Here is a 22,502-nt window from a genome sequence, read left to right on the forward strand (position 1 = left end):
CTTTGATAAGATTTCATTAAGGCGAGAATCACAAATATTAGAACATAACACGGCGTAAACATAGATCAACTTTAGCAGAGTGTCATCAACGCGTCAGTTCAACAAAACATAGATTCAGTCGTTTGTCTATTTGCGTCAGTTTTAGTGAACACCTGTCCTAACCACTCATTAGCATTAGCATGTTGGGCTTCATGCAAAACAATTTAGAACACCAATTTGGAAAACATCTAGCTATGGTCTCTGTCAAAAGTAAGCAGTTGGTACCTAGAAAGGAAAAGCAAACAGACAAATTACAATTTCATTGTCATAGTTACCCTCCAAGGTTTAGGTCAGCACTCAGGTTCAGTCTTCGTCTTCAGGACATCAGTCGATTCGCCATCAGTCAGAACTCAGCTCCGGAGCAAAAGGGGGCACTTCCCTCATAAGGAGGTAAAGTGTAAAATGGGCAATTCTAAGAAAAGGATGGTTTAAATAAAGCCAAAGCAAGTCACAAAACAGAGTGACAAAGTTTCTGGATAAAATCAATAGCATTCCCCACCTAATTCTAAATGGCTCCCCGTGTCATGGGTTTTTATCCCTTTTTCGTAGTACATTCCCCTAAAATTTTAATGGCCATTGGTTATACCCCACTATCTTCACCCAATTAGAAAACAGATTATGTAATTAATCTTTCACCCCATATTCGTTTACAGGCATTTTATTGGTCCATATGATTGACGTCTTCAGAGGTAGCACATCCGGTATGATTTCATCCTTCTGTAATTCTTTGCACATCTTTTAGTCAGTAGCTCCATTGTCTTCACTGGTTTAAACAACCTTGTACATTTCATTAATCTACACTGTTGCATTTTGACTAACATTTTCTACAAGCAATATGAATTTCGTGAGAACGGATCTACTATAGTTACATTCAGCTTCTAGTTTGGAGAAAAACAAGAGGTCATGTCCTTTTGCGAGTCAGCACACTGCAATTAGGAAAAATAAATTTAATATGAGAGCCAAGCAGCTAAGCTTCGGCTCATGCTAACTTAAGGCCTACAAGGATTTCAGCACAAATTCAATAACGCAATCATTAATAATTAGTATAAAACTTATTCAGTATAATAATTCATAAACATTTAGTTATTTTATTAGTCTACGTATACATTGGCGGTCACTCCCCGTGGTCACATTTCAAGTGCACGTTTAAGCAAATATTCATTACTACAGTTTCTATGTGGCATTATCACACATTAATTCATAAACATTTCATGTTAATATAGATTATATAAGCTACACTCTCTCAGTACCATTGAGGCACAGATCACCAACTATGGTGCAACCCCATCATACCTTTGTGTTAGGTCCTCAGCAAAGTGTATGCGTTGGAAGCATGGCAACCACTTAAAAGGGGCAGTAACTTGGCATATGAGGCTTTAAAAGGTATGTGTGTGACCGCCTGTTCCCAGACATCCACTACCTGTTGAACAAAAAAGGGGCAGTCTGCCGGAACTCTTACCCCTCACATCAGGCACCCAAGGAGGTCTGCCCTGGCACCCTATTTGGCCAGCAGTGCCTTTTCCCCTTTTCCCCTTTCTGTCCTTATGCACACCACTGTGCTGTGCATTGTAATAATCCAGCAAAATAGTACAACCACAGATCTAGCACCTTCAACTTCACTCTGCTCCTCTCATCAGCCCACACCAGGGACACCAGAAGGCTGTTCAGCCTGAAGAAGGTGGTTCACGGCATAGGGAGTTCTGCAGGACATATAGGCAGTACAGTATTAATACCGTCCTGCCCAGGGCTATCCTACTGATCGCAGATAGAGACAGGCTGCTTCAAAAACAGATAGATGCCTCTAGTTTTTCGATAACCCTACCCATGTTGAGGCCATAATTGGCCTTCAAAGTATGGGCCAGTTATATGCCCAGGTACTGGAAGTGATCAAACTCCTTCTGGAGCCCGACACCAAGAGAGCAGCACTGTCCACCCCCACAAGCCCAGCTAGAGGCAAAAGCACTGACTTCTGATGGTTGTCCCGCAACCCCGAGACCTTCCCAAATGCAGTCATGATCTCCAACAAAGCACCATGTGACGAACGTAAATCAATGCATAATCTGTGTATATGGAAATGATGTGGGTGCACACTCCCACTGCAACACCCCATCGAGCCATGTCACAGCACTACTGAACCACCTAGGGCTCATTGCTAAGGTGAAGAGGAATGGCGATAGGGGACACCCCTGCCTCCTATTCCATTCAATTGATGAACACTCTGACACCACATTCGTGATCTAGGCACGTGTCACAGGTTAGTTATAGAGCAACGCACCCATGACAATAATACTGGTCCCAGTCTTATCCTCTGCAGTACCTTCCATAGATAACCCGAGACAAGTGTGTTAAAGGCTTTTTAATATGGCTCCCAGCAGGCAGTATTGAAAAGGCCTCCGTGCAGCAGGACCACCACAGTCTCCTTCAAGGTCTTGTGTTGGCGGGTGACCACCAAAACCAGAAGCCCAAACTAAGGCCCCATGGGGTGGAGGGGGTAACTTTCAGACCACTACAGGCTCCCACCTGGGTGCATCCGCAGTCCCAGCTTCTCCATATGACTTCTGCAGGGAACATTACCCTCCTCAACCCACTCCAGGGTTAGCTCTTCAGAAGCCACGCATGGTACCTCTTGAAGGTCCCATCAAGGTGACAGCATGGCTGCCCGTGCTTCGTCTGTCTCCACGACACAGACCTCTGCTGCCGTAATGCTCCATCTAGTGGGTGTCTGGACACTAGCCTGCGTTGCTGTGCCACACATTGTCACCACAGTCCTCGTATAGGCTGCACATGGCTGACAACATCCACATGTTCATAAGGCCAAGACGGGAGCTACGAAAGCTACATCATCCTGCCTGGCCAAGCCCTCTTTGAATTTCTAAGGTGAAGAATATTTTCCTCCTCCTCCCAAAGTAGTAACTTGGAAGGAGGAAAGTCATAATAATCACTTATGTGATTATCTTAGCTTCCTGGTATTTATTTGATACCTTAATTTATCTGACAGACATAAAGGGCTCTGTAAGGAATTTCTAAATTATTTACTCTCCCTCCACTTTGAGTCAGTGGAGAACATAGCTAACAAAGGGAAGAATATCTTACCTATGAAATCACAAAACAAATGTGACCCTAGTATTTTGAGAAGCCTGCAATTGTGATACATGGCTCTTGTTCAAGTAGAAGGACTTTGTATAGTTAATACATTAATTAATTTAGGCAGCAACCTCATTCAGAGGAGAGAAGAGAGAAATAAAATATTGTCTTTTGCACTTTCATAGTGTTTATTTTTTTACCTTGGACCTGATCTTCAGCTGCTTGCCAATAGATGAGTGGAGTAGCATCAATGTCCCCCTCTCCAATTCTTCAGTTGACTTTACGTTCTGAACATACTAAATGCAGCTTTTATTTAGCTAAACTGAAGCCAGTTGGTAAGCATCCAGATTTTAATATTCTTCTGAGTCATATTGGGAGAACATCATCCTTTTTGCCCTGATCACCCCCCAGAAAGTAGGGATTCCCCCCAACAACATGTAGAAGAGCTGGCTGGTTTTTTCCTGGACAAAATCCAGAATATCTACCTTGCATTCCCTAACACCCCTAATATAGGACAGGAAAGAATAAATTATGAGGCCGGGGAGGTAATCACTTTTACAAATTTCACTCCTATCAGTCTGGACAGAGTTATCAATCTAATGAGATTAACAAAATCGGGCTCTCCACTTGACCCGGCCCCTCCCCAGATTTTATGCTTGGGAATCTCAGTAGTAGGGCCGATAATAAAGAATCTTATTAATAATTCTCTGAGTGACGGCATAGTACCTGATCACTGGAAACAAGCCATTGTCAAGCCACTCCTGAAGAAAACCACCTTGGACCCCAAGATACTGAGTAACTATAGACCAATCTCATTGCTGCCCTTAATCGCCAAATTGGCGGAGAAACATGTACACTCTCAATTATCCTCATTCCTGGAAGAAAATAATTTTAGACATCCGACCCAGATGGGTTTCAGACCTAAATATGGCACTGAAACTGCCTTGATTGCCATAACAGAAGAGGCAAGGAAGAGGATGGACTCAGGTATGGAACCGCGATTATCCTCCTTGACCTAAGTGCTGCTTTTGATACAGTTGATTTAAAAATCCTTATAGAAAGGGTACAAGGATGTGGAATTGCCGGGTCTGTGTTAGACTGGATTTGTTCCTTTTTATATGGAAGGTCTTTTCAGGTACTTGATAGAGAATGTATCTCTAGGAGCACTTTTAGCAGCTGTGGTGTTCCTCAGGGCTCGGCCTTGAGTCCATTACTTTTTAACATTTACATGAGGCCATTAGCAGGCATAGTTGAGCCCTTCGGACTGAACATAGTTTCTTATGCCGATGATACGCAGCTGATAGTTTCCTTCTCCAACTCCCAACCGGATATGGGCCTAGCCTTAGGTCCTTGTATGAAGGCAGTTGCAACCTGGATGGCTGATAGTAAACTAAAGCTCAACGATGATAAAACGGAGGTTATGTTTTTTGGAAATAAAATTCCCCCTTTTAACTCCAGCATACTGAGAGGAATATCAACCCTCCCCCCTCCTAAAGGCCTGATTAAAAGCCTCGGGGTATGGCTTGATCCCCTTCTCTCTATGGCCCAACATGCAAATAGAGTAGAAGGAACCGCCTTTGCTCTACTAAGGACCTTGAGGAAGGTGTTAACTATTCTACCTTTCACAGCGAGGAGAATGGTTGTCCAGGCACTGATTGGTGCCCGGATTGACTATGGAAATGCGTTGTTCATGGCTCCCCGAAATATGTAATTCAGAGACTGCAAAGAGTACAAAATGCAGCGGCTCGTCTGCTACTAAACATCCCTAAACATCACTCAATACAGCCAGGAATTGTTTCTTTACACTGGCTCCCGGTAGCAGAAAGGATTCAGTTCAAGACCCTGTGCCACGTTCACAGATCTATATTTGATAAGGGACCTGAAATGTTGAAAACTCTTGTTCAGGCCTATATTCCAGCTAGACCTCTTAGATCCTCCTCAGCTAATCTGGCTAAAGTTCCAATCATGAGGAAAGCCAGATGGGGAGGAAGATCGGTAGCTTACCAAGGTGCTTTACTTTGGAATAACCTTCCTCTTGAGCTGAGAACTAATTCTCAAGAGTTGTTGTTCACAAAAGAATTGAAAATTTAAAACTTAAATCCCCTGAATAATATTTTTTAAGCAGTATGTCATCATTATGGCTGTATAAGCGCTACGAGGCCGTTGGCAGTTAGGCGCTATATAAACTTCTATAACATAACATAACATAACATTTTTTGACTGATACTGGTGGTTACTGACTCTAACTGTGTGCTGGGCTCTGCCAGCCAGACTGAGGGCCAGTGCTCTGTGTAAAAGGAATATGTAAATTAGGCAAAATTGTATTTGACTATGACAGCCTACCTATAAGTCCCTAGTGTATGATAGGGCATTGATGATTAGAGGCCCAGTGGACTTAATGCACTCTAGAGTGCACTGCTGTAGTGCATGCTGTCATTTTAAAGATAGTCCTGATTTGTAGGCTGCATTTATTAGTAAATAATTTACAAATTTGACTTTGGAATTAAGAGAACTTCTAAACCCTCAAGCTACTTTATTTTTTATATATGTCACCCTTGAGTCTTCCCTAAGTGCCCCAGGGGTAGGGTGCCTCGTAGCTATAAGCAGAGACATGGTAATAGGTGTTTTTATGCCCTGGTGAGGGAAAAAATGTTGATTTAATTTATCTCCATTGTTGTACAATGTTAGCTCCATAGGCTAGCATTGGGAAACATTATTAAAGTATAACTTTCATTAGAAATGAGCTACACCTTCCATTCTTGGACTCAAAATGATAGTTAGAATAAATCCAACAATTTGCCACTGTTAGAGTTATTATAGCTATCATAGAAAATAAGTTATAGAACTTGCTTTTCTGTTAAGCTGAACTCCAGCTGGTCTTCTTTGATTGGCCAGCCTCTGCCAGGCTGAGCCAAGCTGCCTTAATGATGTGTCAAGTGGCCTGCATTGAGACAATGGGACATCTGGTGATCTGCAATCTGCAGAGCAAAAGACAGGAAGGTGGCTGGGTAGCCAAAGAGGTCTTCAAATGGAAAATGACATTTACGACAGGACACAGGCTCACCCTCTCTTCCTGCCACCCCAGCTAAATGGGAGGCCAAATAATGAGATTAGCAGAAGGACGTAAGGGAGTGTGTTTAGGGACATTAGCCACACTAGTGGGATGGCTTAACCAGATCTTAGCTTCAAAGAGAGATTTCCTCCATCTTGGATTTTGAAAGAATAGTGCTTCATTGGATTGATTTTTTCTATACTTCACAGGAAGTGGTCACACCAGAGGGTGGCAACCTGCACCCTATTGGTAAGGGGTGCCCGCCTGCTTGCAAGCCTAGGAACACTGGATAAATATGGGAGAGTTGCCCAGCAACTGAGAACACTGCCTGACCCACAAGGAGAAGAAGGACTGCCCTGCTGAAACCCTGGTCTGTACCCTAAACCATTGCACTTTGTATGACAGCACCTGCTGCACACTGAGAAACTACAGCTCTAAGGACTTTTCCTACCTTCAAGAGAGGAAAGTAGTGGACTCCCTGACGGCAACAGGTTAAAAAAGCTTCACCTGCAACATCCTCATCAAGGAGGGCCCAACTGACCACCTTCAGCTGGACTTTTGAGAATTTGCCAGGTGGATTCTGAGAAACATAGTCCCAACATCTCAAGAAATATCTCAGAGCTTATATACACTTGGATTGGTATTGTGGACCACTGAAGCCCGAAAGAGGACTTCTGGAAAGTGATCTAGTCATTTTGATAAGACTGAAGAACTTTTGGTAAAAAGCTCCCTAAGGTGACCGACCCGTAGATGAGAGTCAAGCCCCCAACGTTGAACTGCTACTCAGCCTGAATTTCAGGTTCTTGACGCATTTACAAGACTTTAAGGAGTTGACCAGGAGCTTGTGCTGAGCCAAGCCAATGATGTTGCATTGAAACAGAGCCTGATGAGGAGCCTTGTCGGATAACGAGAGAAAAAGCTGCAGAAAAATGACTACGTTCGAAGGTAAAACTTTGACCAAGTCCTCCCACTCAATGTATCCAAGCAGACCTCCATCACGGTTGGCCTCAAAGTGTGACTTGGTCCCAGTCAAGCACGACCAAATGTTCCTGGTTGGTGGTATTGTTTTTTGAGCACTAGAATGCACATTTATTATTGATTTTTCAAGAATTCATATCTCCGGTTCTCTCTATTGGATATTTGTCATTGTGGTATCTTTTTACTAATAAAAATATTTCCTATTTTTATAAATTGGTGATGGATTCTTATTGTGTGTTGTGCTTACATATTTAATGTATTGATGTTTTAAATGCCTGTCTCCTAAGTTAAGTCTGCCTGTTTGTTGCCATCTACTAAGGGTCGGGCAAGTGATTAATTTACTGAGACCTTGACTGGACCTTCTATTGTGATTGTGGCCTTATTATTAGTGGTGAGTGCCTACCAACCTCTACTAATAAACCACTTTCCAAAACATATTGATTAGGACTTCCATTTATGGATACCATAGTTTGAGTATCATTGGCACTGGACAGATAAGTTAAATCAGATCTTGTATAACTCGTATTAGTTTGGTGATGCAGATGTTGAGAACCCCAGGTGATAACAATGAGACTTGGGCAACTCCACATTATAAGATACCTGAGTGGGTATAAGTATCTCAGTTTGCCTGTGGTAGAATGGTACAAAATAAATGATAAGCACCAAGGTAGTGAGGGACCGATGACCTCCCCAACCTTTTGTAGAATTCAGAATAAAATCAGAGGTCTCCCATATCAAATGTTTTCAAAAGTCCAAGGAATGCCAACCAACAGTGCTGTGTGTCCCTCATCAGTTATGTGACCTAAATTGTCAGTCATACCAAGTAGTGTGTTTTCGTACCTTGCCACGGTCTAGACCGCAGTTGACTGGGGTCCAGAACATAGGTTTTGTCAGTAAGTGTTGTAGATGCTTATTAACTGGCTTCTTCAACAACTTAGTATGGAGATCCAAGCTCCATGGCAAAATCTGCCTCGATTTATAGGATCAAGGTTGGGGTCCTTTGATAGAGAAGTAGTGATATCTGATAACTTCATAGATAAAGCATCTGTTCCAGCCTCCTTAAAAAGGTAATTGCTGCTTCTTTTTTAAAGAAATCCATGATTGATCTGACAAGTCCAGGCAGCTGCTGCTATATAGCTTAGCTGCCATAATGATTACGCTGTTGGATAGGACAGTCTGTAAGAAACTAGGAAATGTTTGAGCACAGGAAATGGAGGTGGTCCATGGAAAGAAGTAAATAGAACAATATCTAGTTTGGCAGTCTCTGTTATGTTTATTCTTACAATTACTTCTTTGTCTTGGAGATTTGTCAATAATATCATGGTTCTCTTGTTAGTGTAAAGATAAAGTAATAGCTCTCATTTGTGTTAAATCCAGTTTTAAGTTCAAGATTCAGGTTTAACAGCACATGGGAAGGAGTTGTCGCCTGGTGGCTAGGTTGCTGACTTTGAAACATGGGAATCTATGTTCTAATTTTGACTTTGACACTTGACTGAAAACTGTGTGATTTGGGCTAAGTCACTGAATAGTCTGTGCCCATGAATTGTGAAAAAAGTGAAATTTAATGCAGGTTTAAACGTGAGATGTAAAGCAACTGTAAACATAAAAGTATGTAAATCCCAGCTTGATATAAATGATCTCATAATAGATACCAATCCCTAATAATGTGCAATGCCCCACTGATTTTCAACAACGTTTACACCATTTAAATTCTGTGAGAAATTGGATTGTTTGTTGATGGGGTTCAACCCCCACTCAAACAACATCCACAACCCATGTCAGGGTGAACCACAAAAAGTCACTAAATTAACCTGTTCTTAACCCTTTGGTTGTTTGGCACAAAAGTAGTCAGGCTTAACTTAGAGGCAATGTGTAAAAAATGTATGCAGCACATAACCAGTAATAAAGTGAAAACCCAAGACAAGAAAAATCCAAGACTGATAAAGAAAAAGAGAGTAAAATGTAATAAATAAGTTGATACCAAAACTAAAAAAAACAATTAGTAGGAACAGAGCTATGCAATTTTAAGGATTTAAGGCAATCGTAGTGCCTACAAAAGCACAAAGCACCACTCAGGGTTATATGATCGTGCAAGACCGGGTAAAAGAATTAAGTCCAGGCCATCTGCAGTGGACCTCGGGCTGGATACAGGGACAAGGTTAGTCTCACTGAATAAATTACTTTCTTAAAGTCTGGAATGAAGAGACCCATATACAGTGGAGGAAGCTGAGAGGAGCATGGCTGGCATAGCGTATGGTTGTCGCTGTAACACGAAGAGCAGGCCGGGCGTGCAGACAGTCCTTGCTATAGTGCAAAGATTCTGTCGGGTGGAACAGACAATCATTGCTGGATCTTCAGTGTAGCAGTCACCACAGGCTGTCGATGCTGCAGTGCATTGCCGTTTGTTACTAGCAGTTGCTGTAGAACTCCGAGTCAGGTCCATTGAAGCTTTGTGTTGATGGTTAGAGTGAGCGGCAAGATCTTGGCTTAACTGGGGTCATTTGTGGGTGCAAAGAGCCCAAAACTTCAAGATTTCTCCTTTTCATCCAGGAGTAGCTCAACTGATGCCACTTCAGGAGTCAGGGCTTGGGAGACACCTTTTGGGGTCAGGAACGTACTCCAGCAGAGACAAGCAGGCCCAGGTGCAGGCACAGGCAGGTCCAGTGCAGCAGGTGAGCTGGGCAGTTGCAGAGAGGCCTCTGGAGTTTGTGTCTTATGTCCCTATGGCTCAGAACAGGAGGCCAGCTAACTAGCTCTTGGAGTCACTCAGGTAGCCTAGGAGGTGGGTAGCAAGTTGCCATTTTTTTCTAACCCCATTTTGTGATTTGGAAAAGGTTTTTCAAATTACAGAATAGGGTCAGTACATCAGAACAAGCGCTTTAACAGTTCCAGAGCCTGTATTTAATATTTTCTGATTGCTAAATTACTTTGTACATCAGATCCTTATTGTTCTAATGTAGAGCTGATTTGATAGACTTTCCTTCCTGAGTAGATTTCTCAGGTGTCCACTTTTACCACTCTCTAAGCACTTTATGAATAAAGCAAACTCTACTAAATACAAATCAGTGAACACATTGCACTAAACATATGTAAAGTATGACATTTGTAAGCTATCCACAACCTCCCCTCGTAGTATAAGGCTGAGGTTGTTGGTAGTAAACTGTTTTGTCATTTGGGATGTACATAGTGGTTTGACATACATCTATTTCTTAGAGATGATGAGGGAAAGGTAACCCCATACAGAAGTGCACTGACACTAATGTAACACCAAACAGGAATGGTGCCTTCAGAGAGGAGTGTGTTATAACTCTAGGAGAGAAACATCTAATGGCAAATTAATCCTGAAGGTGGTGGGTTACAGTTGCAGAACAGTTCTTGCAAGGCTAACGTTTTGAATCTAAATGAAACCGGAATTGGAAGGACTGGATCATGGCTATAGCTGGCAGGACTGGAGCAGAACTGGAACTGTCAGGACTGGGACAGATTTGGAGCTGGCAAGATTCTTGCAGTGCTGGAACTGGAATGACAGGAGCAGAACTGAGTCATGAAAAATTTATGTAGCTCACAAGACTCTAGCAGAGCTGAAACAGGTGCAGCAGCAATTGATCCTATAGCAGGAGCAAGACAGAGGAGCTGTGACACATTTTAGACAGCCTTTATATATTTATAAGAACCATATGACAGGAACGGGCTGACCTCAGAACAAGAACAGGAATGATCTGACAGGAATGGGCTGGCCCTAGAATGGGAACAACCTGACAGAAAAGGGCTGACCATACTGAAATTGCGTTACTGTATGGTGGCCATCTTGGAGCGGACTTTGTTTTAGATGGCCATCTTAAAATGGAGTTTCAGTAAACAGGAGTTGAAATGTAGCTTTCCTCTTACAGCCATGTATATTTCTAGTCTGAATTCTCTACATCATTTATTGTAAAGGAAATCTACCTACCCTCAATACACTTAAAGCATGTTTTCTTCTATTCATAACTCCAATCCTACAACATTTGTGGAAAATATGTTTCATATTTTCTTTATGTGCTCTCATGGACATCATTTAAGGGTTGCCAGGAGTTGCAGCTGTGACCCCAAGCTTGTCCCTTGCGACCCCTGGCCTCAGAGGTGGCAAAATCAGTGCCAGGAAGAAAGGGACAGCTTGTCCTTATGGATGTCGCTTGGGGCTCCACTTCCTTGCTTTCAATCAGTTTTTTATTACATTACTAGTGAATAATAATGTATTGTTCACTATTAGTCTAATAAAAAATGGAGTACAGTTAGGTGGAATATGTCCGTCCTTTGTAGCTGAGGTCTGTAAAAAACACATTTAAATTTATATTTTGTGCATGCTTGCAGATGAGCTTTGTTGGAAGCCCCTCTTTTCCTAATTTTAGTAAACAGAAGCCTAAGCAGTTCCATGAGCTGACAATGCACAAGAACCATATCAGGCTCATACCCCCTTAACAGTGTTACTTCAACTAGGTTATCCACAAATAGTTCATATATTTTAGTTTGAATTTCCACATTATCAACGACTTCTGCCCATTTCACGTTCCTCCTGTTATTAACTGTTTGTAGGGGATTTGCATGGACTACCACTGACAGATTACAGCTAGTAAATATAGCAGGAGAGAATACAGCGCTTAAGTCCTTATGATCGATATCTGTTCGAGGGATAACTGCCATGTCTGTCAAGAGCGGCCACATTTCCAGGTCGACCAGGAAATAGTCAATGTAAGATCTCAGAATGCCTCTCTTAAAGTTCCGGTGCAGGGGAATATCGGAACAGGTATTGCCATTACCAATTATTAAGCCTTTCTCCATTATCAGGTCTTCTAATTGGCCAACTGCAGCTCTTAATTTCCCTGTCGTTTGTGCGGCTGCCCCAGAACCAATCAGAGAACCTTGGAGATCCTGCAAATAGACTATCTCCCTCTGCCCTTTTCCAAGTGTTGTGTTACAATCACCTGTGATCAGTTTTAAAGTGCCTCCTTTTAGGCACTGAACAGTATTAGCGAGATGAACTACTATGGGGGTGAGGACGTTTACAGGGACTGATCTAATGTAGGCGTTAATTATCACAATTTTTCTGGCTCCAGTAGGCATTTTAACTTTTATTTCTACCCCATGCAAGTCCTTACTTCCCATTGGAACTACTTTCACTAATGGGAAAAGATCTATTTTCAACCAAATAAGAAGACCCCGAGAAGCTCTACCCATGGGACCGCATTAGCAACAAAGGTAATATACCCACTTCTATGTACTGGTGCCACTGCCCATATCTCCTGCAAAAGTATAATCTGGTGGTGATCAATGAACTCACCCCACTCTGGGTCTGCAAGCTTAGCACGCACGCCTGCTACATTCCAAGTCAGAACTCTAATGGAGTTTTTGGCAATCAGCCTGCTATCCCACCTCGGTCCCGCACTAGCGCCTGCCTGTCCAGTCATAGTAGAATTATTCTTACTCTGTGTAGCTGTGCCCTTCATATCCTCACCTATGGCACTCAGTTCTAGGTACTCGATGGTGCATGCTGCAGTTTTCCCACTCATGCCTCCTCTAGATGTACAGTTAAGGACAGAACCTGTCCTTACCCCCGATTGTCAGTCAATGTCTGCTAATTTAGAGCATTCCCCCACTAATGTGGTGTGTTTTAGTTTACGATGTATGTGTATTCTTGGTGTAGGTTTAAATCTTTATTCCATGGATACCAGCTCATCCACCAATTTAGGACTCTTAAGTTTCACTCCTATATAATCACATTGGAGTGCAAATTAGGCTACAACGTGATGCAGATAATATGTAATCCCTAATAGATGTACAACACCTGGTGTGGGGGAGCCAGTGGATTACTTTGTTAATGCGAGATTCTTGGGTTTCACTGGCTCCGTGTTTGAGTTTGGGTACATTTGTCAGGTGGATAATGCTAGACAGACGTGTAATCTAGGTGTTATTGGAGGTGTTTTGACTCCCACAATGATTCTGGCCTGTTTGGCAGGCGGTGGGCCAAGTGGTCTGTGTACTGTGTCGCTTGAGGGTGTATCTACCTCCAATTAATTCTCCTCTTACAAGTTTAGATGAGGTTGAGCGCGCTACACCAGCAATCCCACCATTGTCAGCAGCTAACCCTTTACCCTTAAATGACTGTGGCTTAGGAGGTGTGCTTGGCTATCGTGCTTTGGCATTGGATTTGCACCACCTATCTTGGTTCCTAAATTTTCCACCAAAGTAGATAATTTGGCCACCTTTTCACCTCATTCGACAGCAATATTTTTCATACACTCACGCAATCTCTGTATCTCTCCTCTAAGTACCTGTAGCCTCTAGCTGTGCGAGTGGTTCCCCTATCTTGGGCTGATTTAGATCTACTGTGTCTCGGTTCCTTGCTAGATCCAATGAATCGGGGTTCTCATCTGGTACAATTCCTTGGTTAGCTAGGAGGGCAAACCGGTTGGAGCAGTCAATATTAATAGCGGCTGTGCTTTTAACCTGAGACTGAGCTATTAAACGGACGGGACAGCTGCTAGTGTGCTTAGTCTTAAATACTCATCCCCTGGTGCGTAGCTATCGTTTGGGCTAGAGCCGGACCTGATGCCACGCCCCTTTGTGGTTTTCCTAAAGTAGGTCTGTATAGCCTTGGGAGCTGTAACTCGTTTCCCCTCACGCTGAGATGGGTCCACGTTGTTTGGTGCCAATGAACCCTCTACTTCCACTATCAGATCATCAGTTTCATTCAGGGTACAGTTCTCTGGAATGCCTAGCAAACTTAGTTGTGCCTGCTGCCCCCAAGGGTTTTTCAGTGGCCTTTCTCTTGCCCATAATAAATGAGTTACTTCCAGAATTAGGAAGGAATCTTGCGTGCCTCAACGATATGACAGTGATTTACCCATAGGGTGCTTTATCGATAAAAGCCAGCTCAGCCCTTGTACAATGTGATACCCTCGCAAGCGGTCACCCTGCACCATTCAAGGGGTTACTCCCCATATAGCCAAGCCACCGACACCCAGCGCCAAGACTATGACCGGCCTAAGAAAAGCATTTATAGTCTCTTCCCTTCTTTCCTACCTGCCCCGCACAAGAGCTCCCACACAAAGGCCAAATGGGATGGCCCTGCCCTGCCTCTTCCTGTTGCTGATGGGCGTAGGATGAGCCTGGCCTTGGCCCACCCTTGGCCCGGGCACAGCCTGCGCGCATCCCGTACTGCGGTATGCCCCCTTGCGCTTTATAGCGCTTGTTGGATCTGGAAAGTGGGAGCAGGTGAATCAGAAAATGTCTGCCTCCTGGTGCCGCAAGCAGTCTGGGATCTGTAGTCCCTGTGGTCTCGGTCAGCTAGTGTACCACGCTGCGGTATGCCCCCTCATGCTTTATAGCGCTCTTTGGATCTGGCAAGTGGGAGCAGCTGATGCAGAAAATGTCCGCCTCCTGGGGCCACAAAGCAGTCTGGGAACTGTAGTTCCTCTGGTCTCGGTCAGCACGTCCCGTGCTGCGGTATGCCCCCTCGCGGTTTATTGCATTCGTTCGATCTCGCAAGTGGGGGCAGGTGATTCAGAAAATGGCCACCTCCTGTGGCCGTAAAGCAGCCTGGGATCTGTAGTTCTTCTGGTCTCTGGTCTCTGTCAGCACGTCCAGAACATAGGAAGTACTATGGGTACTAGACAGAGAGAGCTGTGAGCCTAGGGATTTAACTAATGACAAATAATTCTGACAGGGCAGAGAAAGTGACAGCAAATATTCAACGGGAAGCCTTTAGGAGACCTAAGTGCAAAAGGCAAACAAGAGGCACTTACTGATGACTACAGCTTGAGGTGTACTGAATTGATTCATAGGGAAACACGTTTACAAATGAATAAGACTTTCTTTCAGTGCAGTATGCAGAATATGGCACAGAGTATGTCATTCTAGAGAAGTTCTAGTTCAAAGGAACATTTTTAAATCTCTAGCACTGATCAATAGAGAAATTAGGAGGCAGCTTTACAGACAGAGAACAATAGAGTTAAAAATCAACAGATCTGTAACAAACAGCATAGCTAAAGTTGCAGAGGAAGAACAAGTTAAGCAGTTCATAGGCAAGGTCGGCTATGGCACAATGACTGAGGATAAGTGGAGTTGGCAGATCGTTATTGAATTCAAAACTTTTGGTTTAAGTAAAGCCAAAGCAAGTCACCAAACAGAGTGACAATGTTTCCGGATAAAATCAATAGCATTCCCCACCTAATTCTAAATGGCTCCCCGCGTCACGGGTTTTTATCCCTTTTTCGTAGTACATTCCCCTAAAATTTTATTGGCCATTGGTTATACCCCACTATCTTCACCCAGTTAGAAAACAGATTATGTAATTAATCTTTCACCCCATATTAGTTTACAGGCATTTTATTGGTCCATATGATTGACGTCTTCAGAGGTAGCACATCCGGTATGATTTCATCCTTCTGTAATTCTTCGCACATCTTTTAGTCAGTAGCTCCATTGTCTTCACTGGTTTAAACAACCTTGTACATTACATTAATCTACACTGTTGCATTTTGACTAACATTTTCTACAAGCAATATGAATTTCGTGAGAACGGATCTACTATAGTTACATTCAGCTTCTAGTTTGGAGAAAAACAAGAGGTAATGTCCTTTTGCGAGTCAGCACACTGCAATTAGGAAAAATAAATTTAATATGAGAGCCAAGCAGCTAAGCTTCGACTCATTCTAACTTAAGGCCTACAAGGATTTCAGCACAAATTCAATAACGCAATCATTAATAATTAGTATAAAACGTATTCAGTATAATAATTCATAAACATTTAGTTATTTTATTAGTCTACGTACACATTGGCGGTCACTCCCCTTGGTCACTTTTCAAGTGCACGTTTAAGCAAATATTCATTACTACAGTTTCTATGTGGCATTATCACACATTAATTCATAAACATTTCATGTTAATATAGATTATATAAGCTACACTCTCTCAGTACCATTGAGGCACAGATCACCAACTATGGTGCAACCCCATCATACCTTTGTGTTAGGTCCTCAGCAAAGTGTATGCGTTGGAAGCATGGCAACCACTTAAAAGGGGCAGTAACTTGGCATATGAGGCTTTAAAAGGTACGTGTGTGACCGCCTGTTCCCAGACATCCACTACCTGTTGAACAAAAAAGGGACAGTCTGCCGGAACTCTTACCCCTCACATCAGGCACCCAAGGAGGTCTGCCCTGGCACCCTATTTGGCCAGCAGTGCCTTTTCCCCTTTCTGGCCTTATGCACACCACTGTGCTGTGCATTGTAATAATCCAGCAAAATAGTACAACCACAGATCTAGCCCCTTCAACTTCACTCTGCTCCTCTCATCAGCCCACACCAGGGACACCAGAAGGCTGTTCAGCCTGAAGAAGGTGGTTCACGGCATAGGGAGTTCTGCAGGACATATAGGCAGTACAGTATTAATACCGTCCTGCCCAGGGCTATCCTACCGATCGCAGATAGAGACAGGCTGCTTCAAAAACAGATAGATGCCTCTAGTTTTTCGATAACCCTACCCATGTTGAGGCCATAATTGGCCTTCAAAGTATGGGCCAGTTATATGCCCAGGTACTGGAAGTGATCAAACTCCTTCTGGAGCCCCGACACCAGGAGAGCAGCACTGTCCACCCCCACAAGCCCAGCTAGAGGCAAAAGCACTGACTTCTGATGGTTGTCCCGCAACCCCAAGACCTTCCCAAATGCAGTCATGATCTCCAACAACGCACCAGGTGACGAACGTAAATCAATGCATAATCTGTGTATATGGAAATGATGTGGGTGCACACTCCCACTGCAACACCCCATCGAGCCATGTCACAGCACTACTGAACCACCTAGGGCTCATTGCTAAGGTGAAGAGGAATGGCGATAGGGGACACCCCTGCCTCCTATTCCATTCAATAGATGAACACTCTGACACCACATTCCTGATCTAGGCACGTGTCACAGGTTAGTTATAGAGCAACGCACCCATGACAATAATACTGGTCCCAGTCTTATCCTCTGCAGTACCTTCCATAGATAACCCCAGACGAGTGTGTTAAAGGCTTTTTAATATGGCTCCCAGCAGGCAGTATTGAAAAGGCCTCCGTGCAGCAGGACCACCACAGTCTCCTTCAAGTTCTTGTGTTGGCGGGTGACCACCAAAACCAGAAGGCCAAACTAAGGCCCCATGGGGTGGAGGGGGTAACTTTCAGACCACTACAGGCTCCCACCTGGGTGCATCAGCAGTCCCAGCTTCTCCATATGACTTCTGCGGGGAACATTACCCTCCTTAACCCACTCCAGGGTTAGCTCTTCAGAAGCCACGCATGGTACCTCTTGAAGGTCCCATCAAGGTGACGGAATGGCTGCCCGTGCTTCGTCTGTCTCCGCGACACAGACCTCTGCTGCCGTAACGCACCATCTAGTGGGTTTCTGGACACCAGCCCGCGTTGCTGTTCCACACATTGTAACCACAGTCCTCGTACAGGCTGCACATGGCTGACAACATCCACATGTTCATAGGCCAAGACGGGAGCTACGAAAGCTACATCATCCTGCCTGGCCAAGCCCTCTTTGAATTTCTAAGGTGAAGAATATTTTCCTCCTCCTCCCAAGGTAGTAACTTGGAAGGAGGAAAGTCATAATAATCAATTATGTGATTATCTTAGCTTTCTGGTATTTATTTGATACCTTAATTTATCTGACAGACATAAAGGGCTCTGTAAGGAATTTCTAAATTATTTACTCTCCCTCCACTTTGAGTCAGTGGAGAACATAGCTAACAAAGGGAAGAATATCTTACCTATGAAATCACAAAACAAATGTGCCCCTAGTATTTTGAGAAGCCTGCAATTGTGATACATGGCTCTTGTTCAAGTAGAAGGACTTTGTATAGTTAATACATTAATTAATTTAGGCAGCAACCTCATTCAGAGGAGAGAAGAGAGAAATAAAATATTGTCTTTTGCACTTTCATAGTGTTTATTTTTTTACCTTGGACCTGATCTTCAGCTGCTTGCCAATAGATGAGTGGAGTAGCATCAATGTCCCCCTCTCCAATTCTTCAGTTGACTTTATGTTCTGAACTTACTAAATGCAGCTTTTATTTAGCTAAACTGAAGCCAGTTGGTAAGCATCCAGATTTTAATATTCTTCTAAGCTAAGCATGAGTCATATTGGGAGAACATCATCCTTTTTGCCCTGATCACCCCCCTTTTTTGACTGATACTGGTGGTTACTGACTCTAACTGTGTGCTGGGCTCTGCTAACCAGACTGAGGGCCAGTGCTCTGTGTAAAAGGAATATGTAAATTAGGCAAAATTGTATTTGACTATGACAGCCTACCTATAGGTCCCTAGTGTATGATAGAGCATTGATGATTAGAGGCCCAGTGGACTTAATGCACTCTAGAGTGCACTGCTGTAGTGCATGCTGTCATTTTAAAGATAGTTCTGATTTGCAGGCTGCATTTATTAGTAAATAATTTACAAATTTGACTTTGGAATTAAGAAGACTTCTAAACCCTCAAGCTACTTTATTTTTTATATATGTCACCCTTGAGTCTCCCCTAAGTGCCCCAGGGGTAGGGTGCCTCGTAGCTATAAGCAGAGACATGGTAATAGGTGTTTTTATGCCCTGGTGATAGAAAAACTGTTGATTTAATTTATCTCCATTGTTGTACAATGTTAGCTCCATAGGCTAGCATTGGGAAACTTTATTAAAGTATAACTTTCATTAGAAATGAGCTACACCTTCCATTCTTGGACTCAAAATGATAGTTAGAATAAATCCAACAATTTGCCACTGTTAGAGTTATTATAGCTATCATAGAAAATAAGTTATAGAACTTGCTTTTCTGTTAAACTGAACTCCAGCTGGTCTTCTTTGATTGGCCAGCCTCTGCCAGGCTGAGCCAAGCTGCCTTAATGATGTGTCAAGTGGCCTGCATTGAGACAATGGGACATCTGGTGATCTGCAAGCTGCAGAGCAAAAGGCAGGAAGGGGGCTGGGTAGCCAAAGAGGTCTTCAAATGGAAAATGACATTTACGACAGGACACAGGCTCACCCTCTCTTCCTGCCACCCCAGCTAAATGGGAGGCCAAATAATGAGATTAGCAGAAGGACTTAAGGGAGTGTGTTTAGGGACATTAGCCACACTAGTGGGATGCCTTAACCAGATCTTAGCTTCAAAGAGAGATTTCGTCCATCTTGGATTTTGAAAGAATAGTGCTTTATTGGATTGATTTTTTCTTTACTTCACAGGAAATGGTCACACCAGAGGGTGGCAACCTGCACCCTATTGGTAAGGGGTGCCCGCCTGCTTGCAAGCCTAGGAGCACTGGATAAATATGGGAGAGTTGCCCAGCAACTGAGAACACTGCCTGAACTACAAGGAGAAGAAGGACTGCCCTGCTGAAACCCTGGTCTGTACCCTAAACCATTGCACTGCACTGTGACAGCACCTGCTGCACACTGAGAAACTACAGCTCTAAGGACTTTTCCTACCTTCAAGAGAGGAAAGTAGTGGACTCCCTGACGGCAACAGGTTAAAAAAGCTTCACCTGCAACATCCTCATCAAGGAGGGCCCAACTGACCACCTTCAGCTGGACTTTTGAGAATTTGCCTGGTGGATTCTGAGAAACATATTCCCAACATCTCAAGAACCATCTCAGAGCTTATATACACTTGGATTGGTGTTGTGGACCACTGAAGCCCGAAAGGAGGACTTCTGGAAAGTGATCTAGTCGTTTTGATAAGACTGAAGAACTTTTGGTAAAAAGCTCCCTAAGGTGACCAAACCGTAGATGAGAGTCAAGCCCCCGACATTGAACTGCTACTCAGCCTGAATTTCAGGTTCTTGACGCATTTACAAGACTTTAAGGAGTTGACCAGGAGCTTGTGCTGAGCCAAGCCGATGATGTTGCATTGAAACAGAGCCTGATGAGGAGCCTTGTCGGATAACGAGAAAAAAAGCTGCAGAATAATGACTAAGTTCGAAGGTAAAACTTTGACCAAGTCCTCCCACTCAATGTATCCGAGCAGACCTCCATCACGGTTGGCCTCAAAGTGTGACTTGGTCCCAGTCAAGCACGACCAAATGTTCCTGGTTGGTGGTATTGTTTTTTGAGCACTAGAATTCACATTTATTATTGATTTTTCAAGAATTCATATCTCCGGTTCTCTCCATTGGATATTTGTCATTGTGGTATCTTTTTACTAATAAAAATATTTCCTATTTTTATAAATTGGTGATGGATTCTTATTGTGTGTTGTGCTTACATATTTAATGTATTGGTGTTTTAAATGCCTGTCTCCTAAGTTAAGTCTGCCTGTTTGTTGCCATCTACTAAGGGTCGGGCAAGTGATTAATTAACTGAGACCTTGACTTGACCTTCTATTGTGATTGTGGCCTTATTATTAGTGGTGAGTGCCTACCAATCTCCACTAATAAACCACTTTCCAAAACATATTGATTAGGACTTCCATTTATGGATACCATAGTTTGAGTATCATTGGCACTGGACTGATGAGTTAAATCAGATCTTGTATAACTGGTATTAGTTTGCTGATACAGATGTTGAGAATCACAGGTGATAACAATGAGACTTGGGCAACTCCACATTATAAGATACCTGAGTGGGTATAAGTATCTCAGTTTGCCTGTGGTAGAATGGTACAAAATAAATGATACGCACCAAGGTAGTGAGGGACCGATGACCTCCCCAACCTTTTGTAGCATTCAGAATAAAATCAGAGGTCTCCCATATCAAATGCTTTCAAAGGGCCAAGGAGTGCCAACCAACAGTGCTATGTGTCCCTCATCAGTTATGTGACCTAAATTGTCAGTCATACCAAGTAGTGTGTTTTCGTACCTTGCCACGGTCTAGACCGCAGTTGACTGGGGTCCAGAACATAGGTTTTGTCAGTAAGTGTTGTAGATGCTTATTAACTGGCTTCTTCAACAACTTAGTATGGAGATCCAAGCTACATGGCAAAATCTGCCTGGATTTATAGGATCAAGGTTGGGGTCCTTTGATAGAGAAGTAGTGATATCTGATACCTTCATAGATAAAGCATCTGTTCCAGCCTCCTTAAAAAGGTAATTGCTGCTTCTTTTTTAAAGAAATCCATGATTGATCTGACAAGTCCAGGCAGCTGCTGCTATATAGCTTAGCTGCTATACTGATTAAGCTGTTGGATAGGACAGTCTGTAAGAAACTAGGAAATGTTTGAGCACAGGAAATGGAGGTGGTCCATGGAAAGAAGTAAATAGAACAATTTCTAGTTTGGCAGTCTCTGTTATGTTTATTCTTACAATTACTTCTTTGTCTTGGAGATTTGTCAATAATATCATGGTTCTCTTGTTAGTGTAAAGATAAAGTAATAGCTCTCATTTGTGTTAAATCCAGTTTTAAGTTCAAGATTCAGGTTTAACAGCACATGGGAAGGAGATGTCGCCTGGTGGCTAGGTTGATGACTTTGAAACATGGGAATCTATGTTCTAATTTTGACTTTGACACTTGACTGAAAACTGTGTGATTTGGGCTAAGTCACTGAATAGTCTGTGCCCATGAATTGTGAAAAAAGTTACATTTAATGCAGGTTTAAACGTGAGATGTAAAGCAACTGTATAAATAAAAGTATGTAAATCCCAGCCTGATATAAATGATCTCATAATAGATACCAATCCCTAATAATGTGCAATGCCCCACTGATTTTCAACAACGTTTACACCATTTAAATTCTGTGAGAAATTGGATTGTTTGTTGATGGGGTTCAACCCCCACTCAAACAACATCCACAACCCATGTCAGGGTGAACCACAAAAAGTCACTAAATTAACCTGTTCTTAACCCTTTGGTTGTTTGGCACAAAAGTAGTCAGGCTTAACTTAGAGGCAATGTGTAAAAAATGTATGCAGCACATAACCGGTAATAAAGTGAAAACCCAAGACAAGAAAAATCCAAGAACGATAAAGAAAAAGAGAGTAAAATGTAATAAATAAGTTGATACCAAAACTAAAAAAAACAATTAGTAGGAACAGAGCTATGCAATTTTAAGGATTTAAGGCAATCGTAGTGCCTACAAAAGCACAAAGCACCACTCAGGGTTATATGATCGTGCAAGACCGGGTAAAGGAATTAAGTCCAGGCCATCTGCAGTGGACTTCGGGCTGGATACAGGGACAAGGTTAGTCTCACTGAATAAATTACTTTCTTAAAGTCTGGTATGAAGAGACCCATGTACAGTGGAGGAAGCTGAGAGGAGCATGGCTAGCATAGCGTATGGTTGTCGCTGTAACAGGAAGAGCAGGCCGGGCGTGCAGACAGTCCTTGCTATAGTGCAAAGATTCTGTCGG

The sequence above is a fragment of the Pleurodeles waltl genome, chromosome 4_2 (genome assembly GCF_031143425.1).
Source record: "Pleurodeles waltl isolate 20211129_DDA chromosome 4_2, aPleWal1.hap1.20221129, whole genome shotgun sequence".
NCBI classification, from domain to species: Eukaryota; Metazoa; Chordata; class Amphibia; order Caudata; family Salamandridae; genus Pleurodeles; species Pleurodeles waltl.